Source organism: Kogia breviceps, chromosome 16 (genome assembly GCF_026419965.1).
Source record: "Kogia breviceps isolate mKogBre1 chromosome 16, mKogBre1 haplotype 1, whole genome shotgun sequence".
In the NCBI taxonomy this organism is placed as follows: Eukaryota; Metazoa; Chordata; class Mammalia; order Artiodactyla; family Physeteridae; genus Kogia; species Kogia breviceps.
The window spans coordinates 55,230,879-55,257,875 of record NC_081325.1 but is presented as its reverse complement, the minus strand read 5'-3'; the positions used below and the strand labels follow the sequence as shown (position 1 = coordinate 55,257,875).

The 26,997-nt window shown below is 36.6% G+C and overlaps 1 long non-coding RNA gene and 1 pseudogene across 1 annotated transcript in view; both read left to right on the top strand.

Moving 5' to 3' along the window:
- LOC136792762 (uncharacterized) overlaps nucleotides 1–26,997 on the top strand; it is a 614,703-nt gene that overhangs the window by 75,337 nt on the left and 512,369 nt on the right. The window lies entirely within an intron of this gene.
- LOC131743233 (T-complex protein 1 subunit zeta pseudogene) lies at nucleotides 23,878–24,573 on the top strand (annotated as a pseudogene).

Here is a 26,997-nt window from a genome sequence, read left to right as displayed (position 1 = left end):
CACAAGGGTATGAATACCTGGATGTGGATATCACTGGGGGCCATTCTGGGGTTTGCATGACACAGTACTAAAGAGGCTTCAATAAAAAATCAGTTAATATTTGAAAAAAAAAATTCCCAAAATGCATATTTTAAAGGTGGGAGGAAGATGTGGTAGGTGGGATAATGGCTTCCCAAAGCTTTCCACTTCTTAATCTCTGGAACCTCTGAACACACCACATGGTAAGGGAGCATTAGGATTGCAGATGGAATTAAGGTGGCTAATCAGCTGAAATTAAGATAGGAAGATTATCCTAGATTATCCACATGGGTCCAATGTAATCATGAGGCCCTTAAAATATAGAAAGAAGAGGCAGAAGAGTCAGTGTGGGGAATGGTTCAGTGTGAGAAAGACTCACTCAAGCCATTGCTGCATTTGAAGATATGATGGAACCACAATGAATGTTGGCAGCCTCTAGAGGCTGAAGAAGGCAAGGACATACTTTTTTTCTTCCAAAGCCTTCAGAAGAAATTAAGTCCTTCAGTACTTTGATTTTACCCTGGTGAGATCCATTCCAGAATCCAGACCTTCAGAACTGTAAGATAATATATTTTGTGGTTTTAAAGCACCAAATGTGTGGCAATTTATGAAGGCAGCAAAGAGAAATTAATACAGAGGTATTCTGCCATTTTACTATTTATTTCCATTAAATGAAGCAATATAAACATAGATATAGAGAGATATAGATTTATGATTTGATAACAATATATTTGTATATATGAGCATATATATTTGTATGAGTGATATGAGTAATTAAGGTTAGATTGGACAGAAAATATTATAGTCAAAGTTTGTGTAAATTTAACAATTTTGAAAAAAAAAGTTCTTAAAGCACACTGTATACCAAGTGTAACCCACAGTGCCTAATATTAAGTCACTAAGATTAACGATTAATATTTGATTTTAGTTTTTTTCTGAGAAAGCAAACTTTTAAATGGTGAAAATTACATTTGTTGGATTATTACCTTTGATAACATGATAAAAATTTGGGTCTTACAACCTCATCTCAGTAGGCACAGAGGTTTTAATCACTGCTCCAGCCTTTCGGGGATGCACTTCACCTAAATATGGTTACTGTGTTAATGTTTTTTATTTAGCAGTAAATCAGAAAAAAAAAAAAAGAAAAGCCTGCTTTCTGGTACATTTCTATTTGCTGCATCTCTCTAGATTTAAAATTTTCTATTAACTTATTATCACCATCCCCATTCAGATTCAGAGACTTATAAATGTTATGGCAGATGTGATACAACGTCTTAGACTCGTTTTAAGGGGAATACCATGTGTTATTAATAGCAAGTAGTAACTGACAGCATATATTATACATTGGGGATTAGATTTGATTTACAAAGCTCAAGAACTCCAAATGAAATGTGTGGATTTACAGCATTTGGGTATTGAGCCATGGTTATAAATTTATATGATACTCCAAGGGGACTTTTTTCTCATATAAAACATCCATGAAATTTTCAAGAAAAGTTCTAGCACTCTCGGATTATGAGCAACACTACCTCGGGGTATTGTAAAAGTTAATTACAAGTACCATAATTAAGAATACAATGAAATAATTTTATTGAAATTAAATTTATATCTGATACTGTACAGAATGACAAATTTCTCACTATCTTTTAACATAATAATGCCCTTTTATACGTTAATTTGTGGATTTAAAAATTTAACACAAAATGAATAAAGTTTTCTAAAACCATAATTGTGTTATTAGCTAGTACTCATGTTTTCCTTTTGCTTTGAGCTCAGTAGATTTGTATATATAAAGAGAGCCATAGAATGTCAGACTTTGATGAAACCTTAATGATCATTCAAACAAATGTGCTCATTTTTCAATTATGAGACCAAGTGTTGTAGAAATTATAAAAGGTACACCAATTTACATAGTAAGTTACCAATAGAGCCAAATATATAGCACAGCTCTTAGCTCCCAAGCTAAGGCTCTTTTCATTTTCTATTGCGTATGATCAAATCACCTGACCATCTCAAGCCATTGATGAGGATCCAGTCTCACTAATATAGAATATTATCTATTAGAAACAATTTTTGTAAAACAACTTTATTTTTAGTGTAATCCCACTATAGGAAAAATAAAAAACTCCCATGTTAAATATCTTTTAAAGAAACCCACAGAAAAGTCAGGTGTATCCAGCTTTGATTGGGACAATCCTAACTTGGTCCTATGATCCCAGCCTAAATACTAGGAGTTCTTACTTTCTCAACTAAGTAGGATTCAAAGCCATCATCTGAGTGTTGGGGTAGAGTAGTAATAAAGATAAAGAAAGGATAAAGTAGTGTTTATATATAATAAGAAAGTGAGCTTCCTAAGGGCATAGTGTAAGATCAGCAGGCAGTGTTGAATAGTCAATTGAGCTATGTTATCACTTATTTAAAATTAAACCAGTGAAACTGATTGCATGACTTTTTTAGAAGATAGTTAACTTCGACTGTGATTGGAGTTCACCAGTTATGTGAAGGTAAAAGAAAGGGGCTAGTCAATTGAGAAGGTTTGCAAAAGTTTGCTATTATAAAAAAATTAGGGAATCGAATCTGAGGAGAGAAAATGTAGAGGTCAGTGCAATGGATACTTAGATGATGGTAGATGACTTTTTCTATAGTGAATGGGAAGGATGGGAGGTGGTAGTCTGGGATGTTCATAAATAGTAAAGTTACCTGTGATAACAAAGTGTGACTAAAGGAGTTAGTGTATGTGAACCATGAGTTTCAGTGAAGAGCACGAGATGCCACTTAAGTGGCGGCTAAGAGATCTATACATCGTAGCTGAGCACAGAGGGGGTTTGGAGGCACACCTGAGCAACATAACACCTAGTCCACTCCACCAAGCCTCCTCCTTCTGGCCCAGAGACTAAGTACAGTGAAAACACCTTCTTCTTGGTAATGCTAAAGGCAGGCAGTGCCCTCAGGAACAGCTTTTAGTAAAGGCCAGAAAGTAGAGAGAACATTCAGAGGTTGGTAGTGCAGAGTTTGCTGCTAACAGACGTGGAGTTCTTGGTGGCAGAGAGAAATGTAGCAGGTGATCAGAGTAATAACAAGATTCTAAAATCCATGACAATGATGTACAGTAATTCTGCAACTATACAAAACTCAGAAAAATAGGATTTTCCCCACATGGAATACTGTATTTAGGCAAGCAAAAGCTATACCATAATGTCAAACACTAAACATCATGAATTTACTCATAGGATAGACTCTCAGGCTGTTGAAATTATCCGATTCCTTTTTAGTTTGTTTTACAGCTAAAATGAAGATTAAAATCAGTAAGTTCACAGGGGAAAAAGCAGGAATATAAACATAGGCAAAAAGCAATAAGATGAAATATCTGGTAATCTGACTGAGGGAGATCAGAAAAAATAAAGAAAAGAAGGAAGTTAGGAGGGTTAGGAAAGGGAATGAAGAAGGGAAAGGAGCAAGAAGGAAGGGAGAAAGCTTAACAAAGTACTGAAAATAACATACATGTCTATTGCAAATTGGTATGCTAGTATAGAGAGGGACTCTAACCTGTCCGGTCTCTAGAGATAGTATTGTACTATTATAGTTTTATATTATGACACTTTGGCTCTTTGTAACACTGTTAGGACATTCAAGGTGCTATATTTACACAAAACTTTTAGATGTCCAAATCACTAGGACCCATCCTGTACTGGAGCAGTGTGCAACTCCCTTGGGTGATGTTCTATACCTTAACTAGGTTCCTGGTTAAATGTATTAAACAATGTACTTTAAAATCTATATATATTTTGGTATGTGATTTTTAAATAAATTAAATTGAAGAAAAATACTTACACCTGGATGCTAACCCTAGCATTTGATTTAACTGGTCCTGTGTACCACCTGACCTACAGATGGTTTAAAAGTTCTCCAAGTGATTCTAATCTAGGAGAGACTGCAGTCAATGAATTTTTTCCTTAGGGATAGAAGTTTCAGCTGTCACTATTTAAATGTATTAATTTTACCACCACTAAGTGTAGATAACTTATGTGTCATTAGTTAGCTGGGGCTGTCATAACAAACTAGCCACAGGTTGGGTAACTTATTGCATTGTTCAACTTTGTTCTTTATATCTTCTAGCTCTTTGTTAAACATTTCTTGTATCTTTTTGGTTCGTGCCTCTATTCTTTTTCCGAGCTGTTGTATCATCTTTACTATCATTACTCTGAATTACTTTTCAAGTAGATTTCCTATCTCTACTTCACTTGGTTGTTCTTCTGGGGTTTTATCTTGTTCATTCATCTGGAACATATTCCTCTGCCATCTTTTTCTTCTCTTTTTTTCTTTTTTTTGTCGGTACGCGGGCCTCTCACTGTTGTGGCCTCTCCCGCCGCGGAGCACAGGCTCCGGACGCACAGGCTCAGCGGCCATGGCTCACGGGCCCAGCCGCTCCGCGGCACGTGGGATCCTCCTGGACCGGGGCACGAACCCGCGTCCCCTGCATCGGCAGGCGGACTCTCAACCACTGCGCCACCAGGGAAGCCCCTGCCATCTCATTTTGTCTAACTTGCTGTATTTGTGGTTCCACAGGCTGCAGAATTTGTAGTTCCTCTTGCTTCTGGTGTCTGCCCCCTTGTAGACAGCTGCCTTCTTCCTGTGTTCTCACATGGCCTTTTCTCTGTTTGTGTGCACTCCTGATGTCTCTTTCTCTTATAAGGACACCAGTCCTATTGGATTATGGCCTCATCCTTATGACCTCATTTATCTTTATTTACCCTTTTAAAGATCCTGTCTCAAAATACAGTAACATTGGGGATTAGGGTTTCAACATGGGAATTTGGCAGAAGGGACAAAATTCAGTCCATAACACATTCCCTCTATATTGATAAAATAGAATCATCTTTGAAAAAGTCTTACTAATAAATAAAATCTAAAGTTTATCAATAATTTATGGCTATCTTCTAGTGTAAGGAAACACAGGTGTCTTAGTTTGGGCTGCTACAATGAAATACAGTCAGTCCCCTATACCTGTGGGTTCCAGATCCTGAGATTCAACCAACTGCAGATCATGTACTATGTTTAGGATATGCAGTTGGTTGAATATGTGGATGCAGAAACTTCAGATATGGATGGATGGCAGACTATGGGACTTGAGCATCCTCTCATTTTGGTACACATGGCAGTTCCTGGAATAAATCCCCCACAAATACTGAGGGACAACTGTACCAATGACTGGGTGACTTAAATAACAAACTTATTTCTCTATCTGTGATCAGGGTGCCAGCATAATCAGGTTCTGGTGAGGGCCTTCATCTTGGCTTTCAAACCGCTGCCTTCTTGCTGTGTCTTCTCTTGGAAGTGAGGAAGAGAACACTTCTCTGTTACTCCTCTTACAAGGACAATAATCCAATCATGTGGGCTCCACCCTCATGACCCATGTAAAACTAATTACCACCCAAGGTCCCACCTCCAAATACCATCACAATAGGGGTTAGGGTTTCAATATATGAATTTTGAGGTGACATAATATTCAGTGCATAAAAACAGAGAATAAGTATAAACTATATGACAGAGAATCAAACAGATGATTCCAGAGGAAAGTACAGCAACCTAAATTTAGAGAAAATTTGAACTGTACAAGTTAAACAGAGAAGGAAGACTTTATTCAAGACTGTTGCAGTAGGGGAGGGAGAGTTTGAACTGAACTCTGCTGAAATAAAAGGCAGTAGGATTTTCAGCACTAAGGTGAGCTTATGTAAAAGTACTGAAGAATGTTATAGGGGAGGTTATTCATTGTGATTAAGCCATAGGTGTTTCCTAATTGGTGCTTAATTGGTTCCTACCTTCAGTGAGACCTGGAGATCGGGTCACTAACCTCCTAGATAATTACATTTCAAAGGAATGGCTCCAGGTCCTTAGAAAAATGTTACTGGGTTGTAAAATGGGTGAGAAAATGGGAGATTTATATCTCAAATTGTCAGAGAAAGAATTTACAATTGCAGGTTTTCTAAAGTAAATGCTATAAGGAAAAACAGGTCAGAGGACTATAGTCAGGGAGAAACCTGTCTGAAGTTTAGTCAAGCTGAGGGGAAGGTTAAGACCTTAGTCAAGGACATCTACCTCTGTTTCTCCAAGCCAATGAAATTTTTTAAGAGCCGGAGAAGGACCTTTGTAGTTTAAAAGAGACTTAAGGTATAGAATATTGAATGTAAAACTTGGACGTTTTAATATAGACAGATCTGAACACACAAATTTCAAAAATACATTTTTTGAGTCAATAAGTGGTCTTCGGTATTATTTGAAACATATGTGTATATATATATTTTAGTAAATAAAATGCCATTATATTATGAAAACATTCATATGTTCATGCTTTGTAGAGACATATCCTGTAGGGGCTTCCCTGGTGGCGCAGTGGTTGAGAGTCCGCCTGCTGATGCAGGGCACACGGGTTTGTGCCCTGGTCCGGGAAGATCCCACATGCCGCGGAGCTGGCTGGGCCCCTGAGCCATGGGCACTGAGCCTGCATGTCCAGAGCCTGTGCTCTGCAGTGGGAGAGGCCACAACAGTGAGAGGCCTGCATACCACAAAAAAAAAAAAAAAAAAAAAGAGCTATCCTGTAGTATGTATAAGGATGAAATCACTTGATATCAACAGTATGCTTTAATATACATTAAAAAGAAGAGCCTCTCTTCTTCCCTCTTTAGATTTCTTCCTTCCATCCTTCTGTCCTCTGAGCACCCCTGGAGCAATAATCAGGGCACCTAGAATTTAGGGCCTAGTTTCTAAGTACATTGGGGAATGATGGTTGACAGGACCAAGGGAAGAAACAATAATTTGAACCTGAAAAACCTGTTTTGTGAGAAAAGTAAGGAATTACTCATGAAATGATGGGGATATATCAAAAGAACATAGAAGCTGGCTTCAAGGGGCTTTCACTAATCAAATCTAGGTCATTTTGAGCATAAAAATACTACTAATAATGGATTATTACCTGCTGAATAAAACTGAAGTCTAGGGGTCAGCACCAATACTAATAAAAGAATAAATACACAGAAGTAAAATCTCTTCCCTACCATAGAACACCAAGCAGTAAAGGTAGAATAAAGGATTAAATTTGAAAATTACACTTGGGAACCATCGTATTAATAACTCACTCATATAATAAATATCAATTAATGCTACAACTAATGAGAGGAAGTGGAATGAAAAATGAGCTTTTAGAGGGAGCTTCAAGATGGCAGAGGAGTAAGATGTGGACATCACCTTCCTCCCAATAAATACATCAAAATTACATCTACACATGGAACAACTTCTACAGAACACCTACTGAACACTGGCAGAAGACCTCAGACTTCCCAAAAGGCAAGAAACTCCCCAAGTACCTGGGTAGGGCAAAAGAAAAAAGAGAGACAGAAGAATAACGATGGGACCCATACCTCCAGGAGGGAGCTGTGAAAGAGGAAGAGTTTCCACATACTAGGAAGCCCCTTCACTGGTGGAGACGGGGGATGGGTGAGGGGCAGAAGCTTTGGAGCCACAAAGGAGAGCACAGCAACTGGGGTGCAGAGAGCAAAATGGAGATATTCCCACACAGAGGATCAGTGCCAACCAGCACTTACCAGCCTGAGAGGCTTATCTGCTCACCTGCTGGGACGGGTCGTGGCTGGGAACTGAGGCTCGGGCTTTGGAGTTCAGAATCCAGGGAGAGACCTGGGGTTGGCTGCATGAAGACAGCCTGAAGAGGGCTAGTGTGTCACAGCTAGCTGAGACAGAGTTCAGGAAAAAGTCTGGACGTGGCAGAGAGTCAAGAGACCTTTGTTTTGGGGTGTGCAAGGAGAAGGGATTCCTTCCCTGTGTGCCAACAGAAGGCAGAGCACCATCTAAGCTAGCTCCAGAGATGGGCATGAGCCACGGCTATCAGTTCGGACCCCAAAGACAGGCGTAAAATGCTAAGGCTGCTGCCACTCGCACCAAGAATTCTGTGTGCAAGCACAGGTCCACACTCCCCTGGGAGCCTGTGCAGCACACAGCATGCCACTGCCAGGGTCCCAAGATCCAGGGACTACTTCCCCAGGAGAACACATGGTGCGCCTCAGGCTGTTGCAATGTCACGCTGGACTCTAAAAAAGCCACAAAAGGCTTTCCCCGCATTCAAATTATGACTACCATATCCCTCCCTGCCCCCAGCCTGAGTGAGCAAAAGAGCCTTAATCAGCTGCTGCTTTAATCCCCTCCTATCTGGGTGGGGAACAGACGCCTGTTCCCCACACGCCAGGAGCTGTGTGAACAAAGAAGAGAAAGGGAAATTTCTCTGTGCAGCCTCAGGAACAGCACATTAAATCCCCACAATCAACTTGGTAAACCCTGCATCTGAAGAATACCTGAATAGACAACAAATGTTCCCCAAATTGAGGCAGGGGACTTTGGGAGCAACTGTAGATTTGGGGTTTGCCTTCTGCATCTAATTTGTTTCTGGTTTTATGTTTATCTTAGTATATTATTTAGTGCTTATTATCTTTGGTGAATTTGCTTATTGATTTGGTTATTCTCTTCCTTTATGTATATATATATATATCTTTTTTTTCCCTTTTTCTCTTTTTGTGAGTGTGTATGTTTCTTTGCGTGATTTTTTTCTGTATAGGTTTGCTTTTACCATTTTTCCTAGGGTTTTGTCTGTTCATTTTTTTGGTTTGGTTTTGTTTGTTTATTTGTTTTCTCTCTTCCTTTTCTTCTGAGCTGTGTGGCTGGCAGGGCCTTGGTGCTCCGGCCAGGTGTCAGCCTAGGTGGGATGGCTGAGTCCAGAACACTGAACCACCAGAAACCTCCCAGCCCCAAGTAATATCAGTCAGCAAGAGCTCTCCCGGAGATCTTTGTCTCAACACTAAGACCCAGCTCCACCCAAAGACAGCAAGCTCCAATGCTGGACGCTCCATGCCAAACAACTAGCAAGACAGGAACACAACCCCACCCATTAGCAGAGCGGCTGCCTAAAGTCATACTAAGTACACAACCACTCCAAAACACACCACCGGACGTGGCCCTGCCCATAAGAAGCACAAGATACAGCCCCACCTGCCAGAACACAGGCACTAGTCCCCTCCACCAGGAAGCCTACACAATTCACTGAATCAACCTCACCCACTGGTGGCAGACACAAAAAATATGGGAACTATGAACCTGCAATGTGAAAAAAGGAGACCCCAAATACAGTAAGTTAAACAAAATAAGAAGACAGAGAAATATGCAGCAGATGAAGGAGCAAGGTAAAAACCCACCATACCAAACAAATGAAAAGGAAATAGGCACTCTACCTGAAAAAGAATTCAGAGTAATGACAGTAAACATGATCCAAAATCTCAGGAATAGAATGAGAAAACAAGAAACATTTAACAAGTACTTAGAAGAACTAAAGAGCAAACAAACAATGATAAACAACAAAATAAATGAACTTAAAAATTCCCTAGAAGGAATCAATAGAATAACTGAGGGAAAAGAATGGATAAGTGACCTATAAGATAAAATAGTGGAAATAACTGCTGTAGAGCAGAATTAAGAAAAAAGAATGAAAAGAATTGAAGACAGTAGCAGAGACCTCCAGGACAACATTAAACGCACCAACATTTGAATTATAGGAGTCCCAGAAGAAGAAGAGAAGAAGAAAGGGACTTAGAAAATATTTGAGGAGATTATAGTTGAAAACTTCCCTAACATGGGAAAGGAAATAATCAAGTCCAGGAAGTGCAGAGAGTCCCATACAGGATAAACCCAAGGAGAAACATGCCAAGACACATATTAATCACACTATCAAAAATTAAATTCAAAGAAATAATATTAAAAGCAGCAAGGGAAAACAACAAATAACATACAAGGGAAACCCCATAAGGTTAACAGCTGATCTTTCAGCAGAAACTCTGCAAGCCAGAAGGGAGTGGCAGGACACATTTTAAGTAATGAAAGGGATAAACCTACAACCAACATTACTCTAACCAGCAAGGATCTCATTCAGATTTGACAGAGAAATTAAAACCTTTACAGACACAAAAAGCTAAGAGAATTCAGCACCACCAAACCAGCTTGACAACAAATGCTAAAGGAACTTCCTTAGGCAGGAAACACAGAGAAGGAGAAGACCTAAAATAACAAACCCAAAACAATTAAGAAAATGGTAATAGGAATATAAATTTCAATAATTAACTTAAATGTAAATGAATTAAATGCTCCAAAGACACAGGGTGAAGGGATACAAAAACAAGACCCATATATGCTATCCACAAGAGACCCACTTCAGACCTATGGACATGTACAGACTGAAAGTGATGGGATGGAAAAAGATATGCCATGCAAATGGAGATCAAAAGAAAGCTGGAGCAGCAACTGTCGTATCAAACAAAATAGACTTTAAAATAAAGACTACTACCAGAGAGAAAGAAGGACACTACATAATGATCAAGGGATCAATCCAAGAAGAAGATACAACAATTGTAAATATTTATGCATCCAACATAGGAGCACCTCAATACATAAGGCAAATGCTAACAGCCATAAAAGGGGAAATTGACAGTAACACAATCATAGTAGGGGACTTTAACACCCCACTTTCACCAATGGACAGATCATCCAAAATGAAAATATATAAGAAAAAACAACCTTTAAATGACACATTAAACAAGATGGACTTAATTAATATTTATAGGACATTCCATCCAAAAACAAAAGAATACACTTTCTTCTCAAGTGATCATGGAACATTCTCCAGGACAGATCATATCCTGGGTCACAAATCAAGCTTCGGTAAATTTAAGAAAATTGAAATTGTATCAAGTATTTTTTTGGCCAAAATGCTACGAAACTAGATATCAATTACAGGAAAAAGAACGGTAAAAAATACAAACACAGGGAGACTAAACAATATGCTACTAAATAACCAAGGGATCACTGAAGAAATCAAAGAGGAAATTTTAAAAATACCTAGATCAAATGACAATGAAAACACGATGACCCAAAATCTATGGGATGTAGCAAAAGCAGTTCTAAGAGGGAAGTTTATAGCAATACAATCCTACCTCAAGAAACAAGAAACATATCAAATAAACAACCTAAACTCACACCTAAAGCAATTAGAGAAAGAAGAACCAAAAAACCCCAAAGTTAGCAGACAGAAAGAAATCATAAAGATCAGATCATGAATAAATGAAAAAGAAATGAATGAAATGATAGCAAAGATCAATAAAACTAAAAGCTGGTTCTTTGAGAAGATAAACAAAATTGATAAACTATTAGCCAGACTCATGAAGAAAAAGAGGAAGAGGACTCAAATCAACAGAATTAGAAATGAAAAAGAAGGAGTAACAACTGACACTGCAGAAATACAAAGGATCGTGAGAGATTACTACAAGCAACTCTATGCCAAAAAAATGGACAACCTGGAAGAAATGGACAAATTCTTAGAAAAGCACAACATTCCAAGACTGAACCAGGAAGAAATAGAAAATATAAACAGACCAATCACAAACACTGAAAATTAAACTGGATTAATAATCTTCCAACAGACAAAACCCCAGGACCAGATGGCTTCACAGGCAAATTCTATCAAACATTTAGAGAACAGCTAACACCTATCCTTCTGAAACTCTTCCCAAATATAGTAGAGGGAGGAACACTCCCAAACTCATTCTACGAGTCCACCATCACCCTGATACCAAAACCAGACAAAGATGTCACAAGAAAAGAAAACTACAGACCAATATCACTGATAAACATAGATGCAAAAATCATCAACAAAATACTAGCAAACAGAATCCAGCAGCACATTAAAAGGATCATACATCATGATCAAGTGGGGTTTATCCCAGGAATGCAAGGATTCTTCAGTATACACCAATCAATGTGATACACTCTATTAACAAACTGAAGGATAAACACCATATGATAATCTCAGTAGATGCAGAAAAAGCTTTTGACAAAATTCAACACCAATTTATGAAAAAAAACTCTCCAGAAAGTGGGCATAGAGGGAACCTACCTCAACATAATAAAGGCCATATATGACAAACCCACAGCCAACATTGTTCTTAATGGTGGATAACTGAAACTGTTTCCTCTAAGATCAGGAACAAGACTAGGTTGCCTACTCTCACTGCTTTTATTCAACACAGTTACAGAAATTTTAGCCACAGCATTCAGAGGATAAAAAGAAATAAAGGAATCCAAATTGGAAAAGAAGAAGTAAAACTTCACTGTTTGCAGATGACATGATACTATACATTGAGAAAACTAAAGATGCTACCAGAAAACTACTAGAGCTAATCAATGAATTTGGTAAAGTAACAGGATACAAAATTAATGCACAGAAATCTCTTGCATTCCTATACACTAACATTGAAAAACCTGAAAGAGAAATTGAGGAAATGATCCCACTTGCTATTGCAACGAAAAGAATAAAATACCTAGAAATAAACCTTCCTAAGGAGACAAAACACCTTTATGCAGAAAACTATAAGACACTGTTTTAAGAAATTAAAGATGATACAAACAGATGGAGAGATATACCATGTTCTTGGATGCGAAGAATCAACATTGTGAAAATGACTATACTACCCAAAGCAATCTACAGATTCAGTGCAATCCCTATCAAGCTACCAAGGGCATTTTTCACAGAACTAGAACAAAATATTTAACAATTTGTATGGAAACACAAAAGACCCCAAATAGCCAAAGCAATCTTGAGAAAGAAAAACGGAGCTGGAAGAATCAGGCTCCCTGACTTCAGACTATCCTACAAAGCTACAGTAATCAAGACAGTTTGGTACTGGCACAAAAACAGAAATATAGATCAATGGAACAGGATACAAAGCCCAGAGATAAACCCATGCACATATGCTCACCTTGTCTTTCACAAAGGACGCAAGAATTTCCAATGGAGAAAATACTGCCACTTCAATAAGTGGTTCTGGGAAAACTGGACAGCTACATTTAAAGAATGTAGTTAGAACAATTCTTGACAACATACACAAAAATAAACTCAAAATAAATTAAAGACCTAAATGTAAGGCCAGACACTATAAAACTCTTAGAGGAAAACATAGACAGAACACTTTATGACATAAATCACAGCAAGATCCTTTTTGACCCACCTCCTAGAGAAATGGAAATAAAAACAAAAATAAACAAATGGGACTTAATGAAATTTAAAAGCTTTTGCACAGCAAAGGAAACCACACACAAGGTGAAAAGACAGCCCTCAGAATGGGAGAAAATATTTGCAAATGAAGCACCTGAGAAAGGATTAATCTATAAAATATACAAGCAGCTCATGCAGCTCAATATCAAAAAAACAAACAACCCAATCCAAAAATGGGCAGAAGACCTAAATAGACATTTCTCCAAAGAAGATATACAGATTGCCAACAAACACATGGAAGAGTGCTCAACATCACTAATCATTAGAGTAATGCAAATCAAAACCACAGCGAGGTATCACCTAACACCAGTCAGAATGGCCATCATCAAAAAAATCTACAAACAAGAAAAGCTGGAGAGGGTGTGGAGAAAATGGAATCCTCTTGCACTGTTGGTAGGAATGTAAATTGATACAGCCACTATGGAGAACAGTATGGACGTTCCTTAAAAAACTAAAAATAGAACTACCATATGACCCAGCAATCCCACTACTGGGCATATACCCTGAGAAAACCATAATTCAAAAAGAGACATGTACCACAATATTCACTGCAGCACTATTTACAGTAGCCAGGACATGGAAGCAACCTAAGTGTCCATTGACAGATGAATGGATAAAGATGTGGCACATGTAAACAATGAAATATTACTCAGCCTTAAAAAAGAAACAAAACTGAGTTATTTGCAGTGAGGTGGATGGACCTGGAGTCTGTCATACAGAGTGAAGTAATTCAGAAAGAGAAAAACAAATACCGTATGCTAACACATATATATGGAATCTAAAAATAAATAAATAAATGGTTCTGATGGACCTAGGGTCAGGACAGGACTAAAGATACAGATGTAGAGAATGGACTTGAGGACATGGGGAGGGGGAAGGGTAAGGTGGAATGAAGTGAGAGAGTGGCATGTACATATATGCACTACCAAATGTAAAACAGATGGCTTGTGGGAAGCAGCCACATAGCACAGGGAGATCAGCTTGGTGCTTTGTGACTACCTAGAGGGGTGGGATAGGGAGGGTGGGAGGGAGATGCAAGAGGGAGGAGATATGGGGACATATGTATACATGTAGCTGACTCACTTTGTTATACAGCAGAAACTAACACAACATTGTAAAGCAGTTATACTCCAATAAAGATGTTTAAAATAATAATAGTAAACATTTAATGCACTGCAAAAAAAGAAAAAAGAAAAATGAGATTTTACATGGTCTCAAAGCACTTATTCATTACAATGGGAAGATGGGTTGGGGAAACAAGTCACTTTACAATGGAGAAACCTACCAGATACCTTCTTAATAAAGTAACCCAAGTTAACATTACAATTTCGGGCCAAATAGACATTGAGAGTCATCTGATAGAATGAAATGGGAAGAATGTGGTATCATATTTGTGATAATTTGGCCAATAGTGAATAGCCTGGATTTAATCATGAGAACACTCCATAAATACATACAGAGATATTCTACAAAATTAGTGCTTTGAATTAAAAATGTTGTGGTCATGACAGCCATGTAAAGCTGAGGAAATATTACAAATTGAAGGAAACTAGAAAGACATAATAGGTGAGTGCAGTATTGTGATCCTGGCTTGGTTCCTTCTGCTGGAAAACAGAACAAAACATTATTGGGACAACTGAAGGGTCTTTGGGTGATGGGTGTGTCAAAGTTCTTTGTATTATTCTTGCAACTGTTTATTAAGTAAGCTCATTGTGTATATGTGTATTTATACACTCTAATAGATATATAAATATAAGGACTTTCAATGAGTTTGGAAAATAGTCATTCTGGACTGCTATACTTTCTATATTCTAAGTTTGAAACTTTGATCATTTCGGTCATACAGAAAAAAACTTAAGAAAGCATAAAATGTGTTTTTGCATTTTTAAAGGTATGTGATAAAAAATTCAAACATGCAAAAGTAGAGATATTTTAAAATTAACTAACTCACACATTTTTCTTTGTCTTTTAATTTCAGGCAAAAAAATAAACATGGCAAACTTGTTCCTTTTTTTTTCCAAGCTACTGGTTCATTTATTTAAAACTTTAAAACACTTTCAAACTTACAGAAAATTGCAAGAATGAAAGAGCTTGAGAGAGAATATGTGTGGTTCATACTCAGAAAACAAACATTCTTTTTGAGAAATACGTTCTTCTGTGGTAGAGTGTTAAAGCTGACCATAGCTCCCATATATGACTAGGTTGCTGTGTATGCTATATTGTGCTAAATGGAATTTTACCAACCTGAGATAATCTCTGCATCTCTCTGCATAATTTTTTACTGAGAATAACTTTGGCACATTGTACCATGATTTACAGGAGCTCCTTCCACTGTAAAATCTGATATCTAGCTTTTTATGAGTAACTCCTAGACTCGGCCTATTATAAGGTCATTCAACATGCCCCTGGAAATGGAAGATAACTCTATGTTACATTTTATGATGGTGTTTAATCTCACCTATGACCTCAAAAAGTCAGACTTGAACTGTTTAGAAAATTGAGTTGAAAGCAGATCCTCTTTTATTATGACAATAATCACATAGCACATATTAAGGACCTGGTGAGTACTAAATAATTTGATATTAACACTGCTGTTCTTTCTTCTTGCATTTGGTAAAGTGCTTTGAGTACTGCACTATTTTGTTTTAAATAACCTCCATCACATATATACAGCTAATCGGGTAAACTTTCAGGACCAAATATTTTCCCTGAATAATGACATAAAGTAGTTAGTATCTGTACCAAATCCAGATTACACAGTCTAATGGTTTTTATTGTATTTTTTCATTAAATGCAAACCTATTTGTTTTTACTATACTATTTTTTGAGTCTAATTTAGTTGCTACTTAGTGCAAGCCAGAAACCAACAAGCCTTTGAAGACTGCTCTTCCTCGTTTGTTCTCCATATCCAATTAATTATTAGTTTGCCAATACCCTTGCTTCAATCTCTATAATATGATTACATCTTTACATTCCATAAAACGTTCAATGGCTCTCCATTATTTAGCGAATAAACACTAAATATTTTTAAATGGTGATACAAGGCCTTTCATGATTTTCACCTATCACTTTCTCCCAGTTGCACCCCTTGTAGCCAACACTTGCTGATTCTTAGATGCAGTGGGTCTTTCATGCTGCATGCCTTTTGTATAATCTAGTTCATATACCTGGAAGTCAGAACTTCCTTCAGCTCCCTCCCCTCCACGTCTGCCCTTCAACCCATGAAGTGCCTCCTCATCAATCAAGATACAGCTTAGGCACCTTCTCCTTTGTTAGCCTTACTTGACCTACCCATGAAATTTGATTATGTTTCCTTTGTAAACACCTGTCTTTTAATAATTGTCTCACAATATTGGAATAGTGTGTGTTTATAATTTTCCCTCCATTATATGTCTAAGCTTCTTGAGGACAAAAAATTTTTTCCAAATTATCTTTTTGTTTCCAGAAAAAAATAGTGTTTTACCAAGCTTGGTGTTTTCATAGTTTTGTTTTCTAACATATTTTTTGTTTTTCCTTTCTAAAATATGTATTATTGTTATAAAGTTACTGCATGGTACTGTTGCAGATCTGTTTCTTCTCTCCCATTTTTTGACTGCTCAGTACTTATTGAAGACATAGGGTAGCCCAGGAATGTTATAAATACTTATGGAATTTTATTTCATTTTTAAATGTTTCTTAGAGGATTATTTGTGCTCAGTATGAATTGAATATTATTTAACTAAAATAGTAGTTTAATATGAATCATTTTCTGTTAATTATTGTTTAGAAGGAAAAGATTATTGAGGAATAGAAAAATCAGCTAAAAATATCTAGCAATATAAGAAGGATGATATCAGGATCATACAAGGGTTCTGACAGTGGAAAGAAGCAAATATAAGATCAAAAGATGAAGAGCAAAAAAATGAATTGTCTTCTAGAGTCAAATCTTGAGATTAAGAAAAAAAATTCAAGTGTCAAATGGTATCTAAAACATCTGAGTAAATGCGAGGAGGTACATTTAACCATCATCATCTTCCTTTTACTACATTCTCTCTGGAACCTGAGACCCTGAGGCTTTTTTGCCTTGTGCTACTCTCATATAAGCACAAATCTGTAGGAATATCAAATTTTTCATATTAAGTGGCTTCTTTGTTGCATCTGATACAAGAACTGAAAAAATAAATCCAACTCTACAAAGGAAGTTGCACATTATTTAAATTAAATCAAACCACTGCATCACTGTTTATAATGAGGCCTATGACAACGCATTTTGTGCAAAATGTATGATTGACTTACTTTTGTATGAGATATCAGGTGACTGACCCAGCTAGAGCAGAGTCTTCACAGAGTGAACTGTGATGAAACTAGAGGCCACAAAAAAATAAAAGAAACTTTCAGTTCTAAGAAGATGGATATAAATGTCCCTATGTGGCTCTTAAACAAACTCACCGTTTCACGTTTTTTTCTTGCCCTATTCCCTGTGTAATATGAATATTACATTAATAGCTACAGGGTTGTAAATGTATCATGTAGGGCCAAGAATACAAACTCAAAAGAATGAAAAATGCAAGAATTAAAGAAAAATATATATTTAAATCCCTTTTCTATTACAATACTGCTTTGCTCACATTCATTAAAACTCAAGCCATGCTTCTAGCTGTAAGCCAGAGACAATATTATTTATTTAAATATGACAGTATATCATTTAAATAAAATTGTACTGAAGAATTAATGCATACCTTGACCTGTTTACAAGAACAAATCTTTTGAGCTATGGTTGTAGGGCTAATAGGTACAAAATAAAGTGCTTTTCAAATTAAAATACATTATAATGTTGTAGCATATTATTAAGGAAGGTGATTACATATGTATCCATTCTTAAGCCTTAACATAAAATTTTATTTTAGAGTTCATGTCATGGATCTCAAGTATTAATATGATTGCCAATAACAATAGTATTGGGTATTTCAGGAAATTTATCCCCCTGTGCAGTTCCATACATTCCTTTTTCATTGAAATCTCTGGAGTGTTAAAATAAAAATATGGTATATTTAGGTAATAGTGGTTACTACTCAAAAACAATTGTCAAATATTAAATACATGGAACAACATAAATGTATTTATCAAGATTTTTATTTCCTATGTGGGTATCTATCCATGTAACTGAGTCTGCTTTTTTCAAAGTATATGAATGTGTGTACTGACAGTTTCTTAAAAAAAAAACAATTCTTGAAAGTTTGAAACAGGTGTAAGTTAAAGTTCATGAATTCTTATAAACTGTCAGAGTTACAATAGTATATGTACGGCCTCTGTCAATTTTATTTCCTTTGTGCCTTAACCAGTATGGATCAAGAATCTTTTTTCATATTTATCTAAAACAAATGTAAAACATATAGTTCCTTTTAACAGGTTTCATGAGCATCTTAATTTACTTTTATACAATTTTATTAACAAAGGCATGCATTTTTAAAGTTATTAAGTATAATATTAATTTTGGGTAAAAGACAAAACAACCCCAAAAAACCCTCCTATCAAAATCTACTTAATTTTATATGTTAGAAAAATTAAATGTCTTCTTTTGTAGTACTTCAAAAGTTTTGAAGTAAGTCTTCTTCCTTCAATCCAGAGAGATTATTCCAGAGAAAATGGAATGGGTATGAAACCCAATGATAAGTAATCTAAAGTATTGGTGTGAAAGAACACTATTCTGTGAGAAATACTACCTTTGTGGGAACTAGAGTAGAAATAAGACAATTTTTTCAAAGAGGACACAATATCTACATAATTAAATCTAAAATATATACAGTATATGTGTTTTCACCATTATATTAAGACCATTTATTGTGTTGGCCAAAAGGTTCCTTCGGTCTTTAAGTAAAAATAAAAGACACATTTTTCATTTTCCCCAAGAACTTTGTTGAACAACGTATTTACCCTTTTGTTCCACTACCTTCTGCCATTTTTCAGACAACTTCATAATTCCATCTTCCTAAAATTTTTATCTTTTTGAGAAAAGAACTGTTCCAGGTACCTCTTACAGTCTTCTAGGGAATTGAATTTTTTTCCATTAAGAGAATTTTGTAAAGACTGAAATAAATGGAAATCTGAAGGTGCAATGTCTGGGAATACAGCGGATGAGTCAGAACTTCCCAGCCAAGCTGTAACAGGTTTTGCCTGGTCATCAAAGAAACATGCAGTTTTGCATTATCCTCATGGAAGATTATGCATTTTCTGTTGACTAATTCTGGACACTTTTCGCCGAGTGTTGCTTTCAGTTAGTCTAATTGGGAGCAGTACTTGTTGGAATTAATCGTTTGGTTTTCCAGAAGGAGCTCATAATAGAGGACTCCTTTCCAGTCCCACCATATACACAACATCACCTTCTTTGGATGAAGACTGGTCTTGGTGTGGTTGGTGGTGGTTCATTTTGCTTGCCCCATGATCGCTTTCATGCCACATTATTGTGCAGTATCCACTTTTCTTCCCCCATCACAATTTGTTTTAAAAATGGAACAGTTTCATTATGTTTCAGTAGAAAATCACAGGTGGAAATATGGTCAAGAAGGTTTTTTTTTTCGCTTAACTTACGTGGAACCCAAACATCAAAGCGATTAACATAACCAAGCATGTGAAAATGATTTTCAGCTCTTGATTTGGATATTTTGAGTATGTCAGCTATCTCCCACGTGCTATAACACTGATTGTTCTCAACTAATGTCTCAGCTTGATTGCTATCAACTTCAACTTGCCTACCTGACCATGGAGCATTGTCCAGCAAGAAATCTCCAGCATGAAACTTTGCAAACCACTTTTGACATGTTTGATCAGTCACAGAATCTTCTCCATACCCAGCACAAATCTTTTTTTGTGTTTCAGTTGTGTTTTTACCTTTCTTGAAATAATAAAGCATAATAAGCTGAAAATGTTTTTTTCTTCCTTCTTCAATATTAAAATGGCTACAAAAAAATTCACCAATTTTGATGTTTTTTTCAGATGCACCCTGATATGACAGCTGTCACAATACAATCTAACAAAATTGTTTCGAATGAAGTTAAAGACAACTAAGTGCTACTAGAGCCATCTTACGGAAAAAACCAAATGAACCTTTTGGCCAGCCCAATATTTACAGTTACTTCACAGCGTTTATCTTCTCTGTGTTGATTGAAAATGCAATTTTTTAAGAGAAGGGAGTTAAGCCTAAGATGGCTGAGAATCCAGGCCTTGGGGTCAATAATGAGCGTTAAAACATTCAGTAGAATAGTAGGACTAGGGCACTTAGTTACAACTGAGGACAAAACGACAACCATAAGGGAAGCAAAAAGATACTTCCCATCAGGTAACTAAATCTCCCAGTGAAAGATTGTAGCAGAAGATGTCATATTTGAAGAAGTTATCCAGAAGACTAGTTCCTTTTTCTACGTTAAGACCAATTTATTTTTTTTCTTCAGTTGATTTTAAGGTTTTTGCTCTGAGGTGTGTAGCTTGAAAATAGTGCTCTGAAAGGTTTTAGATGACACGTTATACTTGATTGACACTTTCCTCAAAATTACCTATTAATCCATGTAACTACTGGTCTCAAATTTATTAGTACAAATTGGCTCCAAACGCAGAGCCATTAAGGCCAGGGACCATGTTTTAAGCATTGCTGTATTGCTACTACTGAAAATAGTGGATGGCACTTCTCAGGGTCTAAGGCACCATGCATCAAATGGTAGTAACCATTCACTTTTGTTTTAAAATGTATTGACGCATAATTGATTTATAATGTGTTAATTTCTGCTGTACAGCAAAGTGATTCAGTTATACATACATATACATTCTTTTTCATATTTTTTAAATTTTTTTAAAAATTTATTTTATTTATTTATTTTTGGCTGTTGTGGGTCTTTGTTGCTGTGTGAAGGCTTTCTCTAGTTGTGGTGAGCGGGCTTATTGCGGTGGCTTGTCTTGTTGCGGAGCATGGGCTCTAGGTGCGCAGGCTTCAGTAGTTGTGGCACGTGGGCTCAGTAGTTGTGGCTCTCAGACTCTAGAGCGCAGGCTCAGTAGTTGTGGCGCCCGGACTTAGTTGCTCTGCAGCATGCGGGATCTTCCCGGACCAGTGTCCCATGCATTGGCAGGCAGATTCTTAACCACTGCACCACCAGAGAAGTCCCTTCTTTTTCATATTCTTTTCCACTATGTTTTATAAGAGGATACTGAAGATAGTTCCTTGTGCTATACAGTAGGACGTTGTTGTTTATCCATTCTATATATAATAGTTTGCATCTGCTAGTCCCAAACTCCCAATCCTTCCCTTCCCCACCCCCCCCTCTTGGGAACCGGAAGTCTGTTCTCTATGTCTGTGGGTCTGTTTATGTTTCATAGACAAATTCATTTGTGTCATATTTTAGATTCCATATATAAGTAATATTATATGGTATTTGTTTTTCTCTTTCTGACCTACTTCACTTAATATAATAATCTCTAGATCCATCCATGTTGCTGCAAACGGCATTATTTCATTCTTTTTTATGGCTGAGTCCATTCACTTTTGTTCCTTCTTTTTCATCTAGGAACTTTTCTATCTTCTTATATTCTATGTTATTCTTAGAGTCCCCAAAGTGTCACATACGCTCAAGGATATCCTCTGTGCTAAACTGGAGCATTCCCTTTGCATTTTTGTTAGGTGTTATCACCTCCGTTGTATACTACCATATTTTGTCACCTAGATTCTGACAGACATTATGTCCATCACTTGTTAAAGAACAGAATCTCCCATTAGGCACCTTATCACTACCAGATATTGCCAACACTAAAAGAATAATCCTACCTAGAAATACCAAAGCAGACAAAGACTTATATAAATTAAAACTTTCATCTTATTAACCAGGTGGCCCCATTGTTTAGATCTCTCCCTCCCTATAAAACCCATAATCCTTAATAAATAGTAGGTTATCAAGAATGACAGGAAGAGTAATCATCTAGCCATTTCCACAACATAAAGATGATAGAGTTTGACATTTCCTAATGATCTTATCTTCTTGTGGAAGTTTAGTTTCTTATAACATATAGCACTTGCTAATTAAATTAGTTTAGGGAATATCTTCTGAAGTTTAGAAAGAAGGTTGAAAATGAGATCAGCATTTTCAAAACTGGTGTTGATTTGATACATGATAATAGCAGCTAGAACTTCATTGGATAGAAGGTAATTCGTTGTCATTTAAAAAAATACTCTTTGTTGAAATATGTTTGTGAAACACTGTATTATTATATATCTCCCATCTGAATATTCAAAGTGAACATAAATAAAACAGTGGTTCTAAGATTTCCTACACCAAAAACATCTATTGACTTTTAACAGCATTTTTAAAACTTATTTGAGTACGGAAAAGACTTTTGAATCACTGTTTCATGGAATGGGTATTAGCAAATTTTGGCTTAAAATTATGATGAATATGCTCAACAATGGCTAATATGAATAAAAAACATGAAATCAAAATTATACAATTTCTACATATAACCCAGGGAAAGGTAAAGATTCACATTATAATTTTCTAAAGTTTACAAATATAACAAAAGGGCTCTCTCCATAAAATTGAAGAATTGCAAAGAACTATGTATGTCTTGTAGAAGAAAACAGCATAAAGAGAAAAGTCAAGGTACATTTAATACAGACCTTTGCCCCTATTGGTTGTTTCAAAACACACATTTCATCTGAATACTCTTTTCTAGAGATCAGTACAACATACCAAAAATAAGGAGGTAAATTGACTCTCTTAGCATTTACAAGAGGGTAAGGAGAATATATAGAATTTTATTAGATTTTTAAAAAATCAACACTGAAGATGGATTGAAAAGTATGAACAAAGACTAAAGGCCAAGAAAGAACAGAAATTATTTGGATTTTGTCAAAAGAGTGGGACAGAAAATGGAATCGGTAGTAGAAACCTGGAGAGTTAGTGAAACTCAGATCATGTAAAGTCTTGTTTACCATCCAGAGGTATTTGTTCTTCATTGTCAAGGCCATGGGAAGAAACTCAGGGGGGTAGTAGAAGGGCATGATCATACTGACTTGTAGAAGGATCACACTGAATGCATCAGACTTTAGTGCACAAAGGTAACCACGGAAACAGGAATTGTAATTTGAGTGATGCTGAGGTATGGTTAAAATGAGCAGTTGTGGGAACTGAGGAATAGGGGAACAGTCAGATTTGAGTTAGTGACTGGATGGATGATAGTACTATTGATGAAGGTCGAGTTAGCATGTGGAACAAATATAAGGTGAGGGGGGAATATGATATCCACTAAGGTCAGGTTCAACTTTTAGTATCTTGTAAAAACTACAGATATGACCTGCCATCAGATATATGTGAGTATCTTGAAAGCAAGGTGAGAAATATAGGGTGCAGATACAATATTAAAATAGCTAATGCAAAAGCAGCATGTGTCTACACAGATAAAAAGCTAGCAGAGACAGATGGTGATATTGAGAAGGAACCATCACAGAGAGGAGAACCAGAGCATAAAGATATCAAGAATAGAGGGATATTCTAGAAGGTGTATTGGGATCAAGTACAGTCAGTTCAGCAAAGGTTAGTTGAATTTGGCAGTTAGAAACTCCTTGCTACTTTGTATAAAGTATTCTGATACTGAAGTAAAGAAAAATTAAGTTGCAGGCCACACTGAACCGGCTCAGGGCTTTCCAAACACCAGATCCCTTATGTTCCTTTGCTGGGTCAGCTATGATAGCTATGAAGACCCTGAGCCCCAAGGATGAGGTGGCCTGAGCCCAAGTGGCATTGGTGATCAACATCAGTGCAGTCTGGCGGCTGCAGGACGTGCTGAGGACCCACTTGTGGCCTAAGGGCACCATGAAGATGCTTGTTTCTGATATTGGAGACATCGAGCTCACTAAAGATGGAAGTGTGCTGCTTCATAAAATGCAAATTCAACACCCAACATCCTCCTTAATAGCCAAAGTAGCAACAGCTCAGGATGACAAAACTGTCAATGGTACCACTTCCAATGTCCTAATCACTGGGGAGCTCCAGAAGCAAGAAGATCTGTATATTTCTGAAGGTCTTTAGCCCAGAATGATTACAGAAGGATTTGAAGCTGCAAAGGAAAAAACACTTCAGTTTTTGGAGCAAGTCAAAGTAAGCAAAGAGATGGACCAGGAAACACTTATAGATGTAGCCAGAACATCTCTACCTACTAAAGTTCATGCTGAACTTGCTGATGTCTTAACAGAGGCTGTAGTGGACTCCATTTTGGCCATTACAAAACAAGATGAACCTATTGACCTCTTCATGGTTGAGATCATGGAGATGAAACATAAATCTGAAACTGATACCAGCTTAATCAGAGGTCTTGTTTTGGACCATGGGGCACGGCATCCTGATATAAAAAAGAGAGTAGAAGATGCATATGTGGGATAATTATTGTGTGAAGAAACAGCTTCTTCACTCCTGCACTGTGATTGCCTCCAACATTCTACTAGTTGATGAGATCATGAGAGCTGGAATGAAGGCTCTAAAAGGTTGAATTGAAGTTTCCCTTGTATCATGAAGACTCCACAGAGTGATCTAAGAATATAGCTATGGAATTTTTATCCAAGCTTCAGATGATTTTCAAAGGATTTTCTTTTCTTTTCCCATATAAAAAAAGGAGATAACACTGGCACTTATTCAGATTCTGAAGTTCTGAAATTATAATTACAGTATTTTTTAAATTGCACTCCAGTGTACACATATACAGAGGTTATACTTACCCAATAAACAGGACATTTTGCTTTAGTTTCAGTGATATAAAAATACATGTTAGGTAAGCATATGTTATCTACCTTGTTATTAAACACTCCTTGAAAAACGAAAAACAAAAACAGAAACAAAAAAAGAAAAATTAACTTGCAATAAATTTAGGTATTGACCTTCCAGATTAAGTAATTTTTATAGAATTTTTTTTTTTGATGAGCTTTCTATAGAGTTAACTGAAATTTAGTTTCTAGGTTTACAAAGTCTTCTGATATAGGAAAGTTTAGAAGATAAATTTTTCATTTATCTCTTTGTTATTTTGGTGAACAAAACTGGAACTGTTAGGCAAAATTAGAAATGTCAATTTAGAATAAAATTACCATAGAAAACTTCTTGTTCAGCCTTTTATTTACAGATTAGGAAACTGATGGATGGTGATGTGGTGGAAATGAAAAACACACCTAACTTAAGTTGTCTTAAATAAATAACCCTTCTTAAGTAATTATTTAATATAGTTTGAGATAGGCTATAATCTAGTATTAAAATGTATAAGAAATACATGTTTTTAGTTCTGTTCACTGACAAAGAGATTTGCCTCAACTCTAATGAAAATTGCATTTAATCATGACACTCTGTTGACATTTACCAAGATGTCATCAAATAGATAATTGAACTTAATCTTTTTCATGCTTTAAAGTCATGGTGACAGTCTCAGTTGCACAGTGTGTAATAAAAATTAGAGATTAGAACTATTTTTTTCTGAATTTTTGTTCCAACTAAATGATATCAAAACAAATTGAAAAATAGAAAAATCACTACTACTGACTTGTAATAAATCTGGGCTTTATTTTTTTGTATTACTTTCTACTCAGAGTGATTTTTTCTTTAGTGGAAACAAGAAACAATAAAAAATAAAAAGAATAGATAGTCTTTCCCTGGAGTACCCAAAAAGAGCAATTCACTGGTGACCACTGTAAATTGCTTTAGTATAATAAAGGTTTGGCACCACACAAAGAGCGAGGACTTACAGCCATAAAATGCTAGGAAGAGTTAGGTAATATGATATAAGGGGAATACGTTCAGTAGTAAAATGGAATAAGGGAAAACACTAATATAATATTCTGTGGTATAAAACTTCAGACCTGATGCAATATTTTAAAAGTAGCATGATTAAAAAATATGCACTATAGATAACATAAAGTACAACAGCAACAGTAAGCCAAAAGCCAAGGGAGAAAAAGGATCCAAAATCAGCAGACCAGGGCTTCCCTGGTGGCGCAGTGGTTGAGAGTCCACCTGCCGATGCAGGGGTCACGGGTTCGTGCCCTGGTCCGGGAGGATCCCACATGCCGCGGAGCAACTAGGCCCGTGAGCCATGGCCGCTAGGCCTGCGCGTCCGGAGCCTGTGCTCCGCAGCGGGAGAGGCCACAGCAGTGAGAGGCCCGCATACCGGAAAAAAAAAAAAAAAAAAACAAAATCAGCAGACCAAAAATAGAAGAGGATTACAGTTATGGGAATTGAGAATGAAGAGAGAAGCTGAGCTGAACAAGACTGACAGCAAAAGGATAATGAGAGGTGAAAAAGTTGAGAGGCAGTGCAGAGGGAAAGCAACAAGCTAACAAGACAGAAGGGAGGAAGCTGGTTGCAGAGTAATCAAAGAGTAGCAGCTGTATGATGACAGGAAAGATTGACAGTAAATCACACAAAAGGCGAAGGGGAAAAACCATCAGTCGGAAACACTGGTTGATGTTGGAGGGGGAAATGTTGGATTTGTTTGAAAACAAACCAATCTTTTTTCTAGTAGTGGAGAGACAAACAATATCATGTGTTTCTTAAGGGTTTGCTGCACTGATACATTAAACTTGGTGTCAAATTTCAGTAAAATGCGCATTTAGAAAATATACTTATGAGCATATCTGGCATTTATTTTTGTGCATCTGAAAGATTTTTGGTGTGTTTACTAAGCTCTACTAAGGAAGCCATGAGTTTCAAGGTAGTTGAATGGGGAATTTGAAATTTGTAAGCATGTAAAAATGATTATGTACAGTATAGAATGAACACTTAATCAGTTAAATTTCCCCAAAGTAAAATAGTTTTGACAGAGCTACT